General features: G+C 38.4%; 1 long non-coding RNA gene across 2 annotated transcripts in view; it reads right to left on the bottom strand.

The window, feature by feature from the left end:
* Window positions 1-21,138, bottom strand: part of LOC110255833 (uncharacterized) — a 217,375-nt gene that overhangs the window by 140,646 nt on the left and 55,591 nt on the right. For both annotated transcript variants that reach the window (XR_014819655.1, XR_002336703.2), the window contains exon 3: window positions 9,174-9,253. This is a non-coding gene — a long non-coding RNA (uncharacterized LOC110255833). The remainder of the gene's footprint in view (window positions 1-9,173; window positions 9,254-21,138) is intronic.

The following is a 21,138-nucleotide window of genomic DNA, read 5'->3' as shown; positions in this document are numbered from 1 at the left end:
GGAAGAGGAGGAAAGGATTGGGAGTTGGAATTAGCAGAGGCAGACTATTTTAAAAGGATGGATAAACAACAAGGTCCTACTGTATAGCCCAGGGAACTATATTTAACATCCTGTGATAAACCACAATGGAAAGGAATATGCAAAAGAACATATATATGTATAAATGAATCACTTTGCTGTACAGTAGAAGTTGACAGAACATTGTAAATCAACTATAAATAATTGTTTTAAATTTAAAAATGAAAGCAAAAAAAAAAAAAAGAAATTTGAATCTTAATCTGTATTTCTGTAGTCCCTGTCCTGTGATGAAAAAAGATAATATTATTAGTAACAGAAAACTGTAATCCGTAAACAGTCCTTCTTTCAAACATGGGTAGAAAATCCTTCAATGTTTCAGAACGATACATCTCAAGTTCTTATTAACGTCGGAAAGTGTCTAAGAACTCTTATGAAGAACTAACCTAGGAATAAGTAGCTAAGATCTGATTCATAAATCAGGGCTATAGTGTAGTGCCTTTCTACATTTAAATGTTGGTCCAAAAGCTTTATTTACATTCACGTTAAAATGAAAGCTTACCCTTTCTTCTCAGACAGGCGGAGATGTCATTTCCCCCACTTTGCAGATTCATAAATAAGTTCAGAAAAGGTAAGGAATACACCTAACATACCACCACCACTAGGTAATGTGGCAAGTTAGAATTCAAAGTAAGTCACTGGGGAATGAGGATGGGCGTGAGGGAACAATTGAGAAATAATAGAATTAAATATTAAGTGGAAATTCGTCATCTTGACAACCCGATAATGTAGCAAAATACCTCCAGAAATTACTTCCAGAAATATTTCCTAACATTTAAATATGTAGGAATGTAGAGATTTTTCCACGCTGTAATTCTTAAATTTAATTTTTATTTATAGCTCTTATTAATATGATAGCAATATGGAAAATTAATGTTTGAAACTCTCCTTTCTTTTAGAGAGGGGATAACATTCCGGGTCCTGGTGATTTGTGCCAAGGAATCAAGGCGATGGAGGTTTCCTCATATGTTAACAGTAAGAATTCTAGTGCGTTACCAACTGCATCTAATTTACAACATAATGCAATATGAGAACTATTTTAAAATGTTATATGATCTAAGCTAATTGACCTAACTACAGGTGGGAGATGTGAGGTCCTGAAAATGAAGTTACTGATGTGGATGTGGTTTTATTCCATGTATCATGATTATAACGCCTGGTTTGTTTTCCTTAATCTTTTCCCTATCTTATTAGGCAGTGGCCGAATGTCGTACCAAGAGTGGCCTCTTCCTAGCTCCTCATTTACAGATGATGTTTCATTGTTTAATGTGATTAACCCAATTTAAGCTTTTTGTCAACCAGTTGGTCCTATAAAAGGAAAATGTTCCAAATTGCATTGAATGTGTGACCAGTGAAGGTGTGAAAATGGACAAAGAAAAAACTGGCATGAGATTGACCATCTCAAGAATGAGAAAGAGACCAGTGCTACTCTTTGGCTACCTCCCTAGACAGTGTTCTGTTCCCTTCTAAGCCTAGAAATTCTCTGACAGTCAGCATCATTTTTTTTTGGGGGGGAGGAATTTCTGCCCAGATTGTTGGAAACCAAGATTAATTGAAATGAAGGGATGGCCAGTCTGATTATATATCTCCTTGGGTTTATGTTTATACTGTTCTAATCATTCACTGATTCTCAAAGATCGAAAAATCCTTACCATCTAAAGGAACGGGAATGCATCCTAAGCGAGGAGGTGTCAAGCAGTACAATCTGGTTCAGACCCACAAGTGTTTATTGAAGACCTGATGTGTTTCAAGTTAGATACACAGAGATAAACAAGACCTGGCATCCCCTTTAGCACTGGTATATTGCAGGAAGCCTCTCTGACTTGCCTCCATCTAATCATGTCAAGAAAATCACCAAATCTACTGGGAAAGTGTAGGAAAAAATGTGAAGTCCTAAAGACATGGAACCAAATGCAGCTCTGCCCCTTTCTTGCACTATTACCTTGGTAAAACGTCTTAATTTTTATGAGTCTTTCACCTAGGGTCACTGTATTTTCAGATCCCAGAGCAGTCCTAGTGCACACTTGTTGTCCTTGATTTGTCCTGTCTTTCCCTCTCAACAGTTTCTCATTATTTATCATCAGTGTGACCACTGCACATCTTACTTCATCTTCAAAACTTGGATTTATCATACTGACATCAGAAGTGGTTGTAAGAATTAAACTATCGTGTATGTGTGTTCACACACACAAAAAATGCCAAGATGTGTATAAATGGAATTTTAAAACAAGAAATTCAACAAATGAATATAAAATTACTGAAGAATGGAGGTTTAATTGATAGTTTAAGATATATCCTTCCCAGCATAGGCACAAGCTTATTCCCTGATCCTGGATTAATTTTTCACAGTGTGAACATATATGCTAAGTGTTTTTACAGTATCTTTACATGGTAGAACTATATCGTCTCCTATATTCAATGACACTGATTTTACTTTTAAAAATTTTGAGGTCATTTAAGATATAAAAAATATAGCAATGTGAGTGCTATTTTTTTTGGTACACTCCAACAGGCTTTGTGATCGTTTCTTTCTCCCCCACTAGAAGGTGGGTAGCATGTAATATTCTCTCTGAATCACATATGAAAAAGCATAGGCCCTGCGTTTTAAGCTGCAGAACCCTAGAGGATTATTCTGCTAAAATAACAGCTTGTGAAAATGTCTCTACAAGATAACATGACTTAGAACAACCCATGATGACCCTTTAATTACCCACATTAGAACTCAAAACTCTTGGAAACATGTTTTTTTTTTTCTCTTCAATACCTAGCTAAGTAGATTAAGATTATGGAATAGCCTAAACAAACTCAGTATTGACACTGTTTATGAAAAATGGAAAACAAGTACAAAATTGGTATGCATGCCTCTAAAAACACAGCCTTAAAATATTCACTTGGATGAAAGTCAAAATGGACCCTCATCTTCCTGACCTATGTAGCAATAACCTAGGTTTATGGCTTACCTGCTCACCTCAGGAAGTGGTAATAGCAGCCATTATTTTCTGTGGAAGCAATGCCTGTAACCATGTCATCCTCTGATAAATCATACCAATTGCATCTTATTATCTCACCAATGGTTCAATTAACTCACATCACCACTCAATTTATCAAATTAAAAAGGAAGGGTTTTGTGTGTTCTAATAATTGTTTCATTAACATAAAACTGGTTAAGAACCATGAAGCTTCAGATCTTGATTCATATTGTCTGTACGCAGTTTTGTTTTCATTTGCTCTGATGGTCGAGCGCTGACATGGCTCGTGTATGCTATTAGTTGTCATGATTATTCTTTCATTAACATACATATGGCTATTGAATGTGGTGGGGTTTCACAGAAGACAGACACAGTATCATGGAACAAAATGGTAACCACTATTTTGAAAGTCCGGGCATGTTTGTAAAGTGCTAAAGGCTTTAAAATAAGCATTTGCTATCCACTCAGGATGGGAGTGCGGTCTTTAAGAAGGAGGTATGTTAGCATAATATAGTCAAGGATTTTTAAGTTTGGAGATGAGGGAATTTCATAGTAGATTTGAAATGATTCTTAAAACTTGTTGTCTCAGCAGAGTAGACAACCATTTGTTGTTCCACTTTGCATAAATAATTCGAGGAGAAGAAATATTTTTTGCCCAAGAAGAGATAATTTTGGAGATTTTAAGTCAGATTATTAGAGAATGTCACCCACACCTCAGTCATTTCATAGCTATGTCTTCCAAGCAGAATGGTTCATACGCGTTGTTAAAGCAGTGTGCTGATCATCACGCACAAATAACTAATCTGTCCCCCCACACAACAATTTACACAATTCTTTTGTGTTATTTTAATCTTACAGCAACCACATAAATTAAAAGGTATCATTCCCACCTTACAGATGTGGGAACTGAGGTTCTGAGAAGTTACCTTGCCCGTGTTGACTTGCCCAAGTACGCTAAGATAAAGTTACTGACAGTCCACTTAAAAACATGCGCCTTGGAATTAGAAAACCCACTGCTGCTTCTTGAGAAGTCTTGGTTAACTCACTCCAAGCCAGTGCCCTTAAAGAGAGAGCCCTGGGGCAGACTCCCTTGTCCTGCCCACTTTTTCCCTTAGCAGTATATTCAGTAAATCTCTTCAAATTGACGAGAATAAAATACAATCTCTGATTGCCATTTTTCTCATCTCTAAAGTGAGGGTCCTACCACCAAGCATAATGATTGTGTTAAATGAAGTGTGCAACCAAAGCACTTAGTATGCCGCGTACACACTCAGTAAAGACTCTCTATTTCTCCTGGTGTGATGCTGTATTGCCTCCCTTATTATTTAACCCACCACCAAATGGACCTGGGCATTTGGATCTTCTTTCTGGTAATGTTCACAACTGATTCTATGCTGGTCTCCGGCCCTTTTATTCCTAATAGTGGATTTTCCTGTTTATATCCATGGAGATAACTGAGAATGGTACTTCCGGCCGTCTCCACTGGGGTAAGTATAAACCGAAGATTCCTCAGAATGAATTCATCACCTCCCCATCCTATTGACTGTTATATAGACTTCTGCTTCCCATGACAGCCCTGTAATTTCTGATCTTAGTTTGAATTCATTTTATCACCATTGTCTCGGTCTTAGAGACTGAGTTTCCATGCTATTTTCAACTTTTCTCCCTACCTCATTCCCCGAATTCAGTGAGGTGCCAAGTTTCGTCCTGACTGTTGGCTTCGAATTGCCTCCCCCAGCTTTCTCTTTCCTGATGTTTCCAGTTCTCCAACTCTGGTTCAGATCCTGCAGCTATACAGCTGGATTGTTGCAAAAACTTTTCAATTTACTATCTTGCCTCTAATTAATCTCCATATCAACCTGATTGATCATGGTTACTTCTAAATTAACCTTCTAACATAGTACTTTGATCACGTCATCCTGTTCAAAACGTGTATCTTCCCAATCCCTTCAAGACCAAGTCTAAATTCCTTAGTGTCAGATCTTTACTGAGTAAAAATCACTTCTGGAATTTTATCTCCCCATGTGCCCATATAAAATAGGTCTACCGTTATTTCCAAAACACAGCTAACAGTCATGTAACTCAGGAATTTTATTCTCACCATATTGTCCATTTGGAATTACTTTACTTCTTCTTCCAGACTTTCCAAAACCAATCTCTTTCTCTCCACGACCAAGATTACATTTTAGCAAAATAATAATTACTGTAGCTTTTTTCCTCTTGCCCTATTTTATTTTTCCTCTCTTTCTACTATTTCCTTTTCTCCTGTATTAAAAAAAAAAATTAAGGACTGTGAGTTTCACCACTCTCAAGCACTCATACTGCATAGCACATACAGAACAAAAAAGCGAATTTTATTTTTAGACTGTAAATCTCAATTATAAGATGGAAGAATTGGCATCAAGATTGTTAGCGGCCTTTTCCTGCACATCAGAAATGAGCCCCACACTGAGCACTCGCTGTATTAAGAAATGATATAATAGACGGTTCAGTGACAGCACAGGTATTCACAAGCAAAAGAGAATAGTTGACATAATTATCGAGGTCAGTTTGAGAAAAGACCCATAATTTCACGTCACTTAGCGCTCATCTCCATCTTGAGCCATTAACAGAACCCTTGTTCATTGGGAACCAAAGTGTTGATGATGCCAGAGAAGACAATCAGATGAACCCTGATGTTTCTACAAGCATCGGCTTGCTCCTTTCAGGGTCACTGCCAAATCAAATCCTTGGCAGGAACTTTTCCAGTAGCTCTGTCAAGATAATTTTTAAAATAATTTTAAAGCCTGTATGTTAGAAAGTATTTTGACAAGTTGCTAATGCTATGCTGTTAGTCTGCATGTGCCATTTTCTTCACATCTCTCAAGTGGGAAATCACCAGAGATCTAACCAGTGATTTAGTGTTCATCCGTGCAGGAGAGAGGCTTGAATGGTTCATTAATGAAGGCTGATTCCCACTTCTGCTGCCTTTGATTTGGGTTTTAATATAAGCTTCCTATCTGTGTGACTGTCACGGGCATAACGCAAGCACAGGGATGGCAGCTGAGAAACCAGAAAGTTATTTTTCACTCACATATAGGCAGCCTCATTTGTTACATCAAAAAAATAAATTAATAATAATTTTAAAGTGTAACTCTTCCATATCACCTAAGTGACTCCTGAGTGTATTGTTTCTAAGTGGTTGCCAGTGTGTAAAGGTCTCTCCTGTTGCATATGGAACTAAATGTGATTTTTGTCCTGAGATCCCTTTTTAGAAATTTACATTAGAAATTTACATTAATTCTGTATTATTCTTTTTCCCGCTAACGATGGTTTTCTCTAATCAGTGGGGAGCTGTGGCACCTTTGGTTGTGCTGAGACTGAATGGATAACGATGCTGCGAAAGTAATGAGGAAACAAAATAAAATGACCAAAGTAGGGATATCTGGATTTTCTATATCAGAATCTCTTGATGGTGAGGAAATGTCTTTGGTATTCTTCCCAAAGAAGCAGTGGTTCACTCATTGGTAAACCAAGTATTAATGAAAAGGAACAGGGTCAAAGGATGCTTTAAAAATCCATTTGCCTCTCCTCAGAGGCAAAGTACTGCCTGGAGAATTTTTTTTTTTTTTTTCCAACAGAAAAGGACGAAAAGGTCTCTTTCTAAGTAGCGCAGTGAGGTAGGGAGCAGAGTAGTTAGAAATGAGCTTAAGTCACTCATACCATCTGAAGTGTCCCAGGCTAACTCTGATCAATCGGGGTTCCCATTTGACCTGACCCCCATGAGATGTGTGTTAAATTGCTGGGCTTAAGGTGGGTGACATCAAAGCAAATGAGCAGCAGCAGATGGAGAGCATGAGGCTATCTCACATTTTAGCACTCATCAGATCAAAAGAGAAGGGTACAAAATGAACCGTGGTGTCTTGGATTGGATCCCAGAACAAAGAGTATTAGTGGAAAAGACAGCGAAATCCAAATGTTTGCAGCTCAGTTAATAGTATTTTCCGGAGTTCCCATCCTGGCTTAGTGGTTAATGAACCCGACTAGTATCCACAAGGACACGGGTTCAATTCCTGGCCTTGCTCAGTGAGTAAAGGATCCGGTGTTGCCGTGGGCTGTAGTGTAGGTGGCAGATGCAGCTGGGATCCCATGTTGCTGTGGCTGTGGTGTAGGCTGGCAGCTACAGCTCTGATTCAACCCCTAGCCTAGGAACCTCCATACGCTGTGGGTGTGGCCCTAAAAAATCAAAAGACAAAAAAAAAAAAAAAAAAAAAAAAAGGTAGTGTTTTCCCAATGTCTAAGTTTTGAGAAATATATCCTGCTAAGTATTGTGTTAACGTGAGAGAAAACGAGATGAAGTGTTGGCAGGAACTCTTGTGCTACCTTTCCAAGTTTTCTCTAAATCTAAAATTATTACAATAAACTGTAGGTTGTATAGCAAAATAGTAATAATCATAATTAAAAAGGTAACAAGAAGAGAGATGAGAGAGATAGCAAGAATGGCAGTTCTTGGTTCCTCTTCAGCTCTTGGATTATTACAGAAGAAAAATAAAATCTAAAATAAGATTATCACTCAATAACATATCCCATCAACATACACAGAAATTATAACATCAACAATTTCCAAAATTGCCAAGGTAAAAGACAACCGACTCTTGTTAGGCAGGGTTCCCATAACCACTCATGTCCAAGTTCCATTTTCCTCCCTGAGCTTTGTACATACACAGTCTAACCCATCATTCCACATTTGTCTAGGAAATATAAGTGCTATGTTCTAGATCCTAATGAATTATGTAATTGAGAACCCACAGTATACACCAGCCATTATTCAGAGCATGCATAAGGTTTGCTGACTGTTTATTTACAAGTAAGAGAAAATATAAAATTGGCCCTATATTCAACAATTAAATAGAGGTGTAATGTTTATCATGTCCCAATTCAACTAAGAAAAAAATAAAATGTACACCTTGCAAAAGGAAATCCCTTTTATATGATCTTTCTGAGTTTCCTAACTGCTCTATGCTTTGGTATCTTCATCCCCAAATCCCCAAAATTGGAGCTGATAGATTTGCCAAAATGATTAAATGAGGTAATACAGGCCCATTCCTAATACTAAGTATTCAGGAACATTTCATAAGGGTTTCGTCAGTTGGAACCCCAGTGCTATTGACTCAAAACCTCTTGGTAAAAGCAGAGAGTAGGAGATGGGAGTGGGTCTAAATGCCAGGCCCTTAAGCACTCTGTGTGTCTTCTAAAGAGCATAAAACTGCTGCTAAATAGAATTGGCTACATGTTGCAAGCCAATATACATGGGTGGACATACGATGAGGCCAAATTAGAATTGAACAAAATTTAGCATGCATTCTGAATGCTGATTTATGACATATTTTTCCATGTTTGTTTCAATCTTGAGGTATGCTGTCAAGCTAATAGATGCTGGCAGTGCAAGGCATAATATGCCCATGTAAACCTGAGCTGACAACTGAATAGATAATCTATCCTATGTCTGTTGCTTGTTTGGGACAATTTGTAACAGAGAATTTAGAGGGTATAGACTCTGTATTCTCTCAAAATAAGAGATGTTGCCAATATCCTGCTTGGAAACTTCAGCAATAGGTGTTTGGCTTCTTGGATGGGTGGACACGCTTGGTCTTGGAAGTCACCTCTTCCCAAATGAGAGCCTTGGGGGGGCCTCTTACCTCCAGGGACAGCATCACAGCTTTTACCACCACTAACGGGCAGACACGATCCTGTCCCTCCCTAAAGTGCCACTTCCTTTTGGGAAGGCAAAAGCGGTGTGGCCATGATTAGCTCAGCATCCGTGGGCAGGATGGAAGCAATACTGGGAAATGCAGAGGCACCAGCAATTCAAATACTCTCTTCCCATCTTGTTTTTGTTCCGAGATCCGCGAGCACTGCCTTAATGTGCTATCTGCTTAATCAATTCTGCCATCTAGTGGGCACTTGCCATCCTACCATTTTTTCTTGTGGGTTTTCCTGATCTGATACATTTGAGGGACAGCTTGCTGTGCAAAATAAGTGGGGCGCCAGTTGGTAGTGGGTGGGGAAGTGGGGGGAGGGAAACCGTAACCCTCCCCTAAGAAAATAATCGTTGGATTAAAAAAAAAGGAGAGCTTCCTGGGGCCTTACCTCCAGAAAACCAAGCAGGTAGGAGTCACGCTGGGCGGTGTGGCTTCAGATCAGCAGAGTGCAGCAGGCGCAGAGACCACCTGTTAAGTGAAAATCCCCAAATCTTCAAAGACCTTCCAAAGCCAAAAACCTGTGATGAAAATCCTCCTGGGTTTCAACCTTCTTTGAAGGCAACCCCCTTGTTAGCCCTGCCCCCTCCGTTCTCTGAGAGCTGAGTGTGCTCCCCTCTGGGCTCCATGCTGACATTTTTTCAAGAAAAAGAAAGGTTATTTGTTCTTCTGCAGACACACGGGAAAGATATAGGATTACCTCTAACTCTACACCTTTTTGAGAAAGGTAAAAGCAAACAACCTCTTTGCTTTCTAACATAGTTTATCTACCTTAGGTCTGGAAACTCTGGTATTAGTGAATTGCCATATTTTAATCATCAAATTAAGACAATGTACTAGTAAAACTGTTATCTCACAATTGAGACTGTCATACCCTTTAGAGAACAGGTATAGAGATCTCTGGGATGTACTATTAAGTTGAGAAAAATAATTATTTCCATGACTAATGAAGTATTTCCAGAATACTGATTGAAAAAGCAAGCAATGGAAGCTTTATTCAAGAATAAAAATAAATTTCCATGACAAACCAAAATACTAGGATGGCACAGCTTTTAAATAAACAAACAGAATTCAAGACAAAATTTTTCATTTGTGTTACCATTGACCTGAGAACAACTTGAAAGATTTCCCCAAGAACCAGTATGCTGAATGCTGCAAAATAGAAAATTTCACAATAATTTTCCTTTTTATAAAATAAATACAAGTTCCTGGTGGAACATTCTATAAAGTACAAATTGAAAAATAATAATCATGTTCACCACTCTCCTGATTTAAGTAATGCTGACATACATACTTTGTACTAAACTTTTGACTGTTTTTTATTGAGGTGGTTCTCTGTCGTTTCTTCTGACTTTCCCTTGTGGTTATCAATCATTTCCTTATGTTGTTTATAATTTTTATCGTGAGCTCATTTTAGTTGGTATCATCTTATTGCTGCTGTCGTTGTTTACAGCCTGTTCTTCCTGTGGAGGTCCTGTACGCTCTGCATTATGGCAGAGTCCCCACGTTTGCTTTCACAGAATGCCCTAGAGATTTTGTTAGTCTAGGACTAGATAGTCCATTAATTTCTCTACTTGGGAATCATACACAACACGGCTGCGTAAGTTTGGACCCTCTACTTGAGGTTTTTATTTCTCATGGGAGATTTATTTATTCATCCAGGATGTAAGTATTCTTGACTTTTCCCAGGCTGTTCTTTAAGAAAGGGGTAGCCTTTCCAGGCTTTTGGCTTTATCTTCCATGCCTCTGTATTTGATTTCATGGATCTTTATTCGATTGTCAGTATCCCAAGACTTAATTCATATGCTTACCCTTACACTTGCCTAAGTTAAACCTCTCCTTCATTCTGCAACTAGAAATTTTCTTGTCTTTTTTTCTACCTCATTTTTGTATTTTTACTAAAACAACACAAAATAATACTGTTATATTTTATATAGCAGTTCATGAATTTTCGTTAAGGGGAAGTGGTTCATATTAGGTCACTCTGCCATATTGCTGGAACTCAATTCTTTTTCTGTCTCATACAGTTGAAATGGTATTCTTTGTTCTTACACCAAATTACTTCTTAAATTAGAGGAAAAAATAAGTCATGTCATTCAACCCCTTCCAAGCTTCCAAGGTCAGAATCTAAGTCCTGCTCCATCTGTCCTTCTCCTTAGACATACCAGCGCTGCCATCTGTTTCTAACATGTTTCATATTATGGTTTTGTGACCATTGCTTTTTGACATTTATTAAGAACCACTAGGGTGTGAAAAAACCAAAATTTATCAATAAGAGACTTAATATTCTCATAAAGCAAGTTGTTCACCACACAATTATAGGCATTAAATCTTAAGGACATTTAAATCCTTGAACTCAATGTTTTAGAGCTAGGGACTACCTTAAAAACCATCTCATTGTAACCAACTTTTAAAAATGAGAAAACCAAGGTCCTGAGAGTTCAAGGACAATTTCCTAAGGCCTTTGCAATACCTCTACCAAAACAGCACTAAGGCTTTGAGTCTACTGTTTGGAATCAACCCAATATTCTAAGGTTAAAATAAATATATCTTTAATTAAATTTACTAATCTCTTCATTAAACTTATGAATAATACATCTTAAAGCAATTTTCTGGGCCACGTGGACATTTGTCTATGCAATGTATAACATTTTTTGTTTTAATTTTTAACTTTTTACAGTTAATTCATCTTATATTTAGGTCAAACAGTGTCATCATTTTCTTCTTAAAATTTCAAAAGGATGAGTGGAAAGGAGTAAATGGCAACTACTTGTCTTCATAAATGAATACAAGCTATTTTATATGCACATTTGTAAATGTTTCCTCAACATTTTACTATATTGTTAAAACCTCTGACTATATGAATTACATACTTTCCTCCTCTCCTTTTATTCTTAGTTTTACTTCTGTGTCATCTGTTTTTCTTTCCATCTTTTGTTTGTCCCCATGTGGATTTTATGAGAGGCTGGTATCCTATAGAGATGGAATGATAGGTAAAGTACACTTCGCTAAAACACTTACTTTCATACCCTTTATCCTGCCCTGAAGAATTCATGGATCTCAGTGAGAAAGTTTTCTGGTCACAAGGATTTTAGGATAATGTTTTATCTTTTCCCCAAGTGACTCAACCCTTTTTTTCATGAGAACTTGGAGATAATTTGTTTAAAACTGTTCATGGCCAACTTTTTCTCAATGGACAAATGTAATAACGCTATACATATTTCCATAATATGTCAGTGATACAAATTTAATATTACCATCAAGGTTTAAATAGATTGATTCTTAATTCTGAGTATCTGAAAAGAATACATAAACAATGATTTTCCCAAGGGCCAATGCTAATGCTGGGCTCGAATGACAATCCAAAATTCATTTGGTATTTAGATGAAGGCAGATATTAGTTTCTCCCCCAAACACACAACCTCCTGGCAGGCATTTTGAATTTACACTCATTCAAGAGGTGATATTTGGGAGGTGCCTTTTTTTTTTTTTTTTTCCAAAAACTGGCACAAACATTAGATAACTAATAAGTGAAAAGCCACATTGATATTAAAATGCTACAGGAGGCCTGGCTCTGGGAGGTTTGGTTTTAGAAAGTAGTACATGCCAGATGTTTCAGGGAAAAGCATAAAATCTACATTATGTGCCTAATTGTACTATATGACATCACAGAGATGGGGATTTTTTTTTTTTTTTTTCCTGACCACAGCTGGTGATAGCAATATGCCCTGGAGCATGAAAGAATCGGACCCCCTGAATAGGGGGCAGCTCCTTAACTGTGTTTTTTTCTGGAAGGGTAAAAAAAATTTTTAGCCTCAAAAGTGTCTATAGACACAAATGATAGCACTCTCAATTTAACAACATCGATGGGTGTGGGCTAACATACTAACCAGATTAGCCATGACTGTGAGGACTGAACTAGAGAAAGGAGTACCTGGCAGTAAAGTATATACTACAGCAGATCTGAGTATTGGACAAACTGTGTTTATAAGAGGGTACCACTAGGGCTCCAAAAAGTCCCTGGTATTAATGAGGATCTTGCTTTATCAACACATGTCACGGAACTGAGCTGGTCCCCACAGGCTACTTTTCTCTCATTATATCAGGAGCTGGCCATACAAAGAAAGGAGCAGAGGAGTGAAGAGTGTTAAAATGGAGTAGGTCACTCTGTGCCTTTCAAAACTAACACCCTCCATCGCTCAGGTAAAACAAGGGTAGAGCCTCCCAGCCTTGCTACCTGCTACATCCTTACCTCGACATATAGTGTCACTACATCAGCAAAGATACTATCTAGACATGGGGTCTTCTGCACCTTACTGAAAACAATTTAGGGATGTAAAAATGTTTGGAGGAGTTCCCATCATAGCTCAGTGGTTAACGAATCCAACTAGGAACCATGAGGTTTCGGGTTCAATCCCTGGCCTTGCTCAGTGGGTTAAGGATCCAGCATTGCCGTGAGCTGTGGTGTAGGTGGCAGACACGGCTCCGATCTGGTGTTGCTGTGGCTCTGGCATAGGCCGGCGGCTACAGCTCTGATTGGACCCCTAGCCTGGAAACCTCCATATGCCACGGGTGCAGCCCTAGAAAAAGACAAAAAAAAACAAACAAACAAACAAAAAAATGTTTGGAGTTACTCTTTCAACTTTTTTTCCTGCTAATACTTACGGCAGGCCATCTACAACGGATATCAAACTTGTAGAGTAAACTGCATTCCCATATACCATCTCCCAATTTTGTGTAGACCCCTATCTCCCCAAAGGAATTGGATTTTTTTTTTTTTGTCTTTTTTGTCTTTTAGGCTGCACCCATGGCATATGGAGGTTCCCAGCCTAGGGGCTGAATTGGAGCTGTAGCTGCTGGCCTACATCACAGCTCACAGCAAGGCCAGATCCTTAACCCATTGAGCGAGGCCAGGGATCGAACCCACAACCTCATTGTTCCTCGTCAGATTCATTTCTGCCTTGACACAACGGAAACTCCTTGGATTACTTTTTAAAACAAGCTTGTTAAACTTAAATCTCTTCTTTTAAAAAGATGTCTCTCATGTGCTCAATTATTATTATACAAGTGATACTTAGGGAAATACTCAACTCTTAGGAACTCAAAATTTTAATGATAGATGAAATATGAATGTCACAGAGGGATTAAATGGCTTTTCTTTATTTTTCAATATAATAATTTTGTCCAAAAAAATTTACAAAACTTTTCAACATTTGCATCACATAGTCATGGTGCCAGCATGGTAGACAGAGGTCCCGTTTGCCTTCCTGGAATATATCTTTTCCTTGTCATCAGCTTTTGTGTTCCTGTGTTCTCCCCCAGCTTTCTTTTCACTCCTCTCTGAGTTCTGTCTCATTCTCTTGTATGAGAATCTCCAATTTGCATTTCATTTCTTTTAATTCAAAAACTTACTATCAATACAATGTAGATGAGTTTATGGATTGTACTGTAACTTCGAATGGAAATAATACTTTTGTGTCATACTGCCATCTAATGGTGTCCGTGCTGCTTGAGCTCCTTCATGATTAATTACACATGTTTAATGGAAGGACACGTTCTTAATTAAAACACAATTTCCAGATTTGAAGAATTTTTAGGAAAAAAAATGTCTTGTATAATGCAACGAATAAACATATTTAATGTCACTTTTCATGTTTTAAGTTGTTTTGCCTGTTAAAACTGTGGAATCTTTAGAGCTGTTTTTAATATCAAACAGATTAATCCAAAATATTTACTTCTGTAGCTTGTATAATTTCCCTCTAAGCTATAGCCAAAGATGTTCAGTAATTATCAACCTTCCTTATTACTTTGTTAATTCACAAGTAGCATAAGGATTTATTTATGCATTTGTGTTGTATTTCTTGAGGTTTCTCCTTGAGGGCTGGCTGAGACCCGTAGGTATTTCCTCTTAGAGGACAAGCATGTATTTCCTTCAGTGCTTCTATCATACTCATAGGAAGCAGTCATCTTTACAGCGGAGAAGAGAACATTCTGACCGGCTCTAGTTCTAGTTTCTTCTAGTTGTGTAGCTGCTACAAGTACTCTGTATTCCCTTGGGTGAAGAAATTTACTTCCTGAACTTTAGTTATCTTATCTCTTAGCTTAAAGGGTCAAGTAGCTGATTTCTGGGTTGCCTCATAGGTTCAAAAGCATGTCATCTTCATGTGAAATTCATCTAGACTGCATCTAACATAATAGTTTAATTTGGCATCCTGAGCCAAAAGTCTTCACTGTCATAACTCTCTTCCTGAAACCATTTGATACAGCTAGAGGTAGAAAATAGTGACTGTTCATCAGGTGAATAAATACTAGCTATTAGGAACACTCTTATCCCCGGTTGCTAAGCTACTCTACCACATCATCCAAAAAATAAGCTATTGTAAGATAATTTTTTTTTAACCACGAGGAAAGAGAAAGTAATAAAAATGAGCCTATTATGATTAAAATAATATTCAAGATAATTTATCTATGTAGGTGTATGCTGTGTTTTCATAAAATGCATGAAGAAACAAAGAAGCACGTTAATTATTCTGAATTGTATATTTTACTCTAGTGGAGCTTTGCTGTAAGTCACTACAATGTAACACAGCAGAGAGATGAAGAAAACAGCATCTGGTCAAAAAGAAGACTACAATAATAACAAACTAATAGCAAGCTAAAATCAAGATTACAGAAGCTCATTAAATCTGACGGAAATAGGTAGCTACCTAAAGCACAAAGAACTTGGAACAATATTGACAAAATACTCTTCAATATTACTCAAATTCCTAATTAAGAAGAGCTTTCATTAAAAAAAGTGAATCTCATACTCTGGATCCATCTCATGAAGTTTATGATTTCAGATATCTTAAATGTCTAAAATTGTCTCTTAAAGCAATTTACATGTCTTCAATTAATCACTCTACTTCTAAGAAGACAGCAAAGGAGGAAATGTGTAGCTATAATAATTTTTACCCAAGGAGAATTCAAAAGGTTTGTTAAAAAAAAAAAAAAAAAAAAAAAAAAGCCTAGCGACTGTAAAGACGGCAGAAACAGCTGGGAAAGTGCGAGTTCAAGATTAGAAAATAAGTTCACATACTCTCAGGCTTTTTTCCCCTTTCTTCTTTCCTTCTTTCTCTTTGTTCCTCCCCCCCGCCCCTTTAGCTTTTGATAATTTTCAATTATGTTAAGCAGGTCTTAAGGAAAACATGAAGTAAGAAGGTGCCATTCATTTGGTCTTCTCAGGCAGGAGGCATCTAAGAATCAGCCGGGAAAAAAAAAATCCATAATTCCACAGTCATGTATACATCATAAACTCTCAAGGATTTATAGTGAAATAAAAATGTTTACTGCCTATCTAGATGTGTTTCCCAGAAACAGATAAACCAGCATCTAACTCAGAGCGCTAGGAGTGTTATCTGATACTGCAGACAAAAAAGCAATACGTTTTGCAAACACACAAGTAATAAAACCCTTGAGTAAGTTCTGGAGGGAGAAAGAAGAGCCAAAAGAAAGAGGCAGGGGCTACAAATCATTAAGAAGATTTAGGTTATAAACCAGAGCCTAGTCCGCACACCCAAAGAAGAAAGAGTCCCAGAATGGGAAGATTAAAGTATCTCAGAATTTGATGGGCATTAAAAGCACAATTTTGAGTTCTTTGGGCGATTGTGTGTCCTATTGTGCTTTTCTGACCTAGATTAGTCTAGTTACTCAGAACACAGCAGTATAGCTTTGCAGTAACGTTGCCCCATGGCTTAATTTCCCAATTAAACTTAAACAAATTTCTCAAATGCTCATAAAACCCTTGGTGGCAAGATCAGTGCACCTGAATATTTAATTATTTGAATGTCAGTCTGAGACATAGATAATTGGCAGCTAATAGAAAATGCTGAACACCCGAAAACAAAAGATTCTTCTATGGTTGATCAGGGAATAAGTGAATAAATTTACCAAAATAAAGAGACTTTTTGTTGTCTTTATCTTAAAGAAGTGGAAAGATGCTAGAAAGCTGGAAAAATATAAAAGATAATTAAGATAGGCAAAAATAGATCATCAAATTGCAATATTATTCTAGAGGTTGAACTTTGGCTGCAGTTGATGATAGAAATAATATTAAGAGACTATCTGTGTATATCTCCAGACTAAATGATGGTCTATCAGAAAATACCAGGGTCAGCCTGGCCAAAAATATTCTTCCCTTCTTTGGCTATGATATTTCAACATAAGTAAATATGAAGCTAAGCAAAATAAACATATGTATCAGACAACATTTAACAAAATAAAATTAATCTGGTGGCCCTCATAAATCAACTTAATTATATACCTAGTGAAATGGCTTGAGACTTGGCTGTAAGATGATAAACCAGAGGTGGTGGTAAAAGAGTTATTGAGCTCAGGAGGGGTCCCAGTGGGAAGCCCAGGGAATTAGTACTGGGCTCAGTCTTACTTTACATCTTAATTACTGATTTCAAAGAAAGGCTAAACTGCACATTAACTAATTTGCAGATGGTACTAAACTGCCAAACCCTGGGAATTGCAGATTAAAAATCCAAGGGGATTTTAAGAAGTTAGAAATAGGAATCGGTAACATCCTTTTAGGTAATAATAACAATGATGATGATAGTGATAAAAACAAAAAATCTGGTTAAATTCTTTTGTGGAGATATCAAGGAGAGAGATGTGAAAGAAAACATTCAAGACATTGAGTCAGGAAACCTAATAGCAGAAGCACTGATGGAGCAAAACACTGAGCCAGATGAAGTTGAAAGGACAGGAATAAGGGATCTGGTAAATACTACAGCATATTTCCCTGATCAAAAATCAGCTTGGCCTACTTCTCTTCATGAGGTTGAGAAATATGATCCATGGACACCATATGTTCATAGCCTTCCTACCACGTGACTCCTCAAGCACACCCTCTAAATTTTGCCCTTCCTGTTGATATTCCTCTTGGAACCCAGGGATTCTTTAATTAGAGCATCTAGACCATGTGATGTCTGTGAGAATTAGAAGACACTAAGTTTGACATCCCTGTTTGCTTCCCATCTTTTTCCAAACACCAGTGGCACTGGGCTGAGGTGAGGAAGGATGAAGTACAAAACGAATATACCCATAGCATCTGAGAGAACAAGATGATGCCTGGGAAACATGTGGTCAACAAAAAACATGTCCAAAAAATGTATGAAAGCCAGAAAGAATGGAAATGAGTCTTGAAATGAAACAAGGGGTAAAGTCAGCCTAACACATATTACCAGGGAGGGAAGAATATCTGCCTAGTGGAACCGCCCAGACACTCTGAGTTCAGAAGTAGCCAGTGACAGGAGTTCCAGTTGTGGCTCAGCTGGTTAAGAACTCAACTAGGATACGAGTTGGATCCCTGGTCTCACTTACTGGGTTAAGGAGCCAGGCATTGCCTCAAGCTGCAGTGTAGGTCGAAGATGTGGCTCAGATCTGGCATTGCTGTGGCTGTGGCATAGGCTTGCAGCTGTAACTCCGACTTGACCCCTAGCCTGGGAACTTCCATGTGCTGCAGATGCGGCCCTACGAAGAGAGAGAGAGAGAGAAAAAAAGTAGCAGCCAGTGACCAAGTATAGGAAAGGGGAATGGAGTTGAAAGGGGAATCAGTAAAGATATTTTAAGGACCCACTGCACCTGTCCATGTGCCCATCCCTGCCCCTCACCCAGCTCAAAGCCCAGACAGTGGGCATTCCCTCCAGGCAGAGCGCTGCAAGGCTATTACCTAAAGAAACTGAACCAAAGTGTGGGGAAAAGATGAGACTTGGTTGGGGTGACTGGAGAGGCTGTAAATATTAACAGCCTCAACAAGATCAAAGCAAAACTTTAGCTGCAACTTGAACTCTTAGAAGGAAGAGAATTTGTGGAGAAGGGCCAGAGCATGCATAGCTTTATCTCACAGAGAGTCCAGAAGTATTGTCTGAAGTTGATTCTTAAAAGTGAAGAGAAGTTAAAATTAGCATGAGAAGTTACCCAAAGTGTTTAAAAGGATTAAAATAATGATACGAAACCAGCAAATCAAGTAAAAGAGAGCAGTATAAGTCTTATATCATGTTAAAAAGTGAAAAGATAATTGTGAAGTTTTATGAGTTAAGAAATAGGGGTAGAGGAGTTCCCGTCGTGGCGCAGTGGTTAACGAATCTGACTAGGAACCATGAGGTTGCAGGTTGGATCCCTGCCCTTGCTCAGTGGGTTAACGATCTGGCGTTGCCGTGAGCTGTGGCGTAGGTCACAGACGCGGCTCGGATCCTGCGTTGCTGTGGCTCTGGCGTAGGCTGGCAGCTACAGCTCCGATTCGACCCCTAGCCTGGGAACCTCCATATGCCGCGGGAGTGGCCCAAAGAAATGGCAAAAAGACAAAAAAAAAAAGAAAAGAAATAGGGGTAGATGTCTATCATTTAGAGTTACGCAGGCAATCATTACCCTGAACACAAAGAGAGAGGTAAAGAGCTTACTGTGGGGAGCAGAACTGGGGCAAAGACCCTAAGCTCTTTCACTCTATTTGATATAACTCATCTGTCTCTATTTCTCGAGCAAAAGTAATATTCAACATGCTCCATCTGTGGTGCTTCATTTGTTTCAAATTAAAGTGAATGGAAATCAAATAATAGAACAGAATAGCACAAACACTGGCAAAAGATATCATCTTTTGATTAAGCAAATAGCGGATTTACACAAAATTTGGCGACACTGCATCTGCAGACATTGCAGAAAGCTTGCCTTAGACAAAATAGCATGCACACAAGTGCCTGGGTGTGGGCCTTAAAGATCCTTCCAGTTTATAGCTCTCTCTGCCTATATCTCTTTTAGGTATTATCTACACCTCACTGACATATATTTTAATATTCTACAAACATTAAGGATGTCTTTCTGTCTATGAGAGAAATACAATTTCCTTAATAGGGATCTGCATACCTTGGTGGCAATTATCCTTACCTGCCTCATCTCACAATATTCAGTAACACACAAATTCTCCGTCTCAAGCAAGCTAGACTACACACACTCCTTAGAGATGTGCCTATTCGTACATCTCTGCTACTCCAGTCGCCCAAAATATCCTGCCCCACCCTTTCCATCAATACAAACCCTACCCGTCCATCAAGAAAATGCTCAAGCCCTGCCTCTCCCATGGAGCCTGACCACCCCATTCTGAAGGATGGGAATCTGCACGGTACTCCCATCCTTTCCCTTCTTCACCAGTACTTCTCCACCTTTCCTTCCTGATCGTCCCTCCTTCTTCTCCCTGACAAACACTAATAGCCGACTCTGTGCAAGGCTAATCCAACAACTAGTCATGGACCATTTGTAAGTCTCCTCTATTGCTATTGAGCTTTTCACATTTCTTGATTGGTCTCACTACCCTGAATATAAGCTCTTTGAGGATAAAGGACCAACTTTCATACTGCTTTATATATCTCACAATGCTTATTAGGACTGTGTTTTCAACAAAGTACTCTTGATGAATATTTTTGGTTAACTGGATCAGTGTTTAAAATGGCTTTTATAACTTTTAAAGTAGAATGAGGACTTTCGACTTGATGTAATTAACCTGAGATCATTGAGAAGTTTGGTTTTTATGAGACAGTGAAGCACAGAAATAAAAACTGAAAGAATGTGGATACTGATTAATTCCTAGTTTCATCACTTCCCAGCCATGTGACCTGGGATCAGCTGCTTATCCTACCTCTACCGCAGTTTTGACATCAATGAAACGTGGCTAATAAAATATCTAGAATACTTGGTAGTGCTACTTCAAGGATCAAGAGAGACATACAATGTTGAGGATTGTGCCTAATATGCCACCAGTGTTCTAAAAACATCAGCTATGTTGTTATTTTCAGGACAAAAAAAACTTCAAAATCTCCATTGCTTCACTCCTCACAGGCATGTCTCACTGAGGGTCAATGGGAAGAGGAGGGACAGAGAGGGACTCTGCTCCACAGAGGCACTCAGGTACCTAGACCAATGGACTCAACCTGAGTGACCCCAGCAGTGGAGGAGACAGCTAGGGGTTGAGGGCCAGATCTTTCACTTGTGAACCAGTAAGTGACACACATCCTGGCTGTCTAACTGCAACAGCAAGGGGCTGGGAAGTATGTGAGGATGCTAAGCGGTTAGGGGGTCTCTTGTTGCAACCACAGATAACATGGGTTTATGGAGGGAGAATGGTAGCAGGCAGAGGTACAGTCTAAGAGTCCAAAAGATTTTAAGGTTATTCTGAATCAGACTGCACAAATACCAATTTTTGAAACGATGTTACCGAATTAAATTAACCTAAGATTCATTATCAGTCTGACTTCTGGAAATAAGTATCTCCAACAAATCTGACTGTTAATTTTCTTGTTTCTAATTAATGCTTAAAA

The sequence above is a fragment of the Sus scrofa genome, chromosome 11 (genome assembly GCF_054392235.1).
Source record: "Sus scrofa isolate SSC_HxYL_T2T_F1_AM1 chromosome 11, Sscrofa_HxYL_maternal_Yorkshire_Landrace_v2.0, whole genome shotgun sequence".
Lineage (NCBI taxonomy): Eukaryota > Metazoa > Chordata > Mammalia > Artiodactyla > Suidae > Sus > Sus scrofa.
The sequence above is the reverse complement of the archived record's forward strand: the minus strand, read 5'-3'. Positions and strand labels throughout refer to the sequence as shown.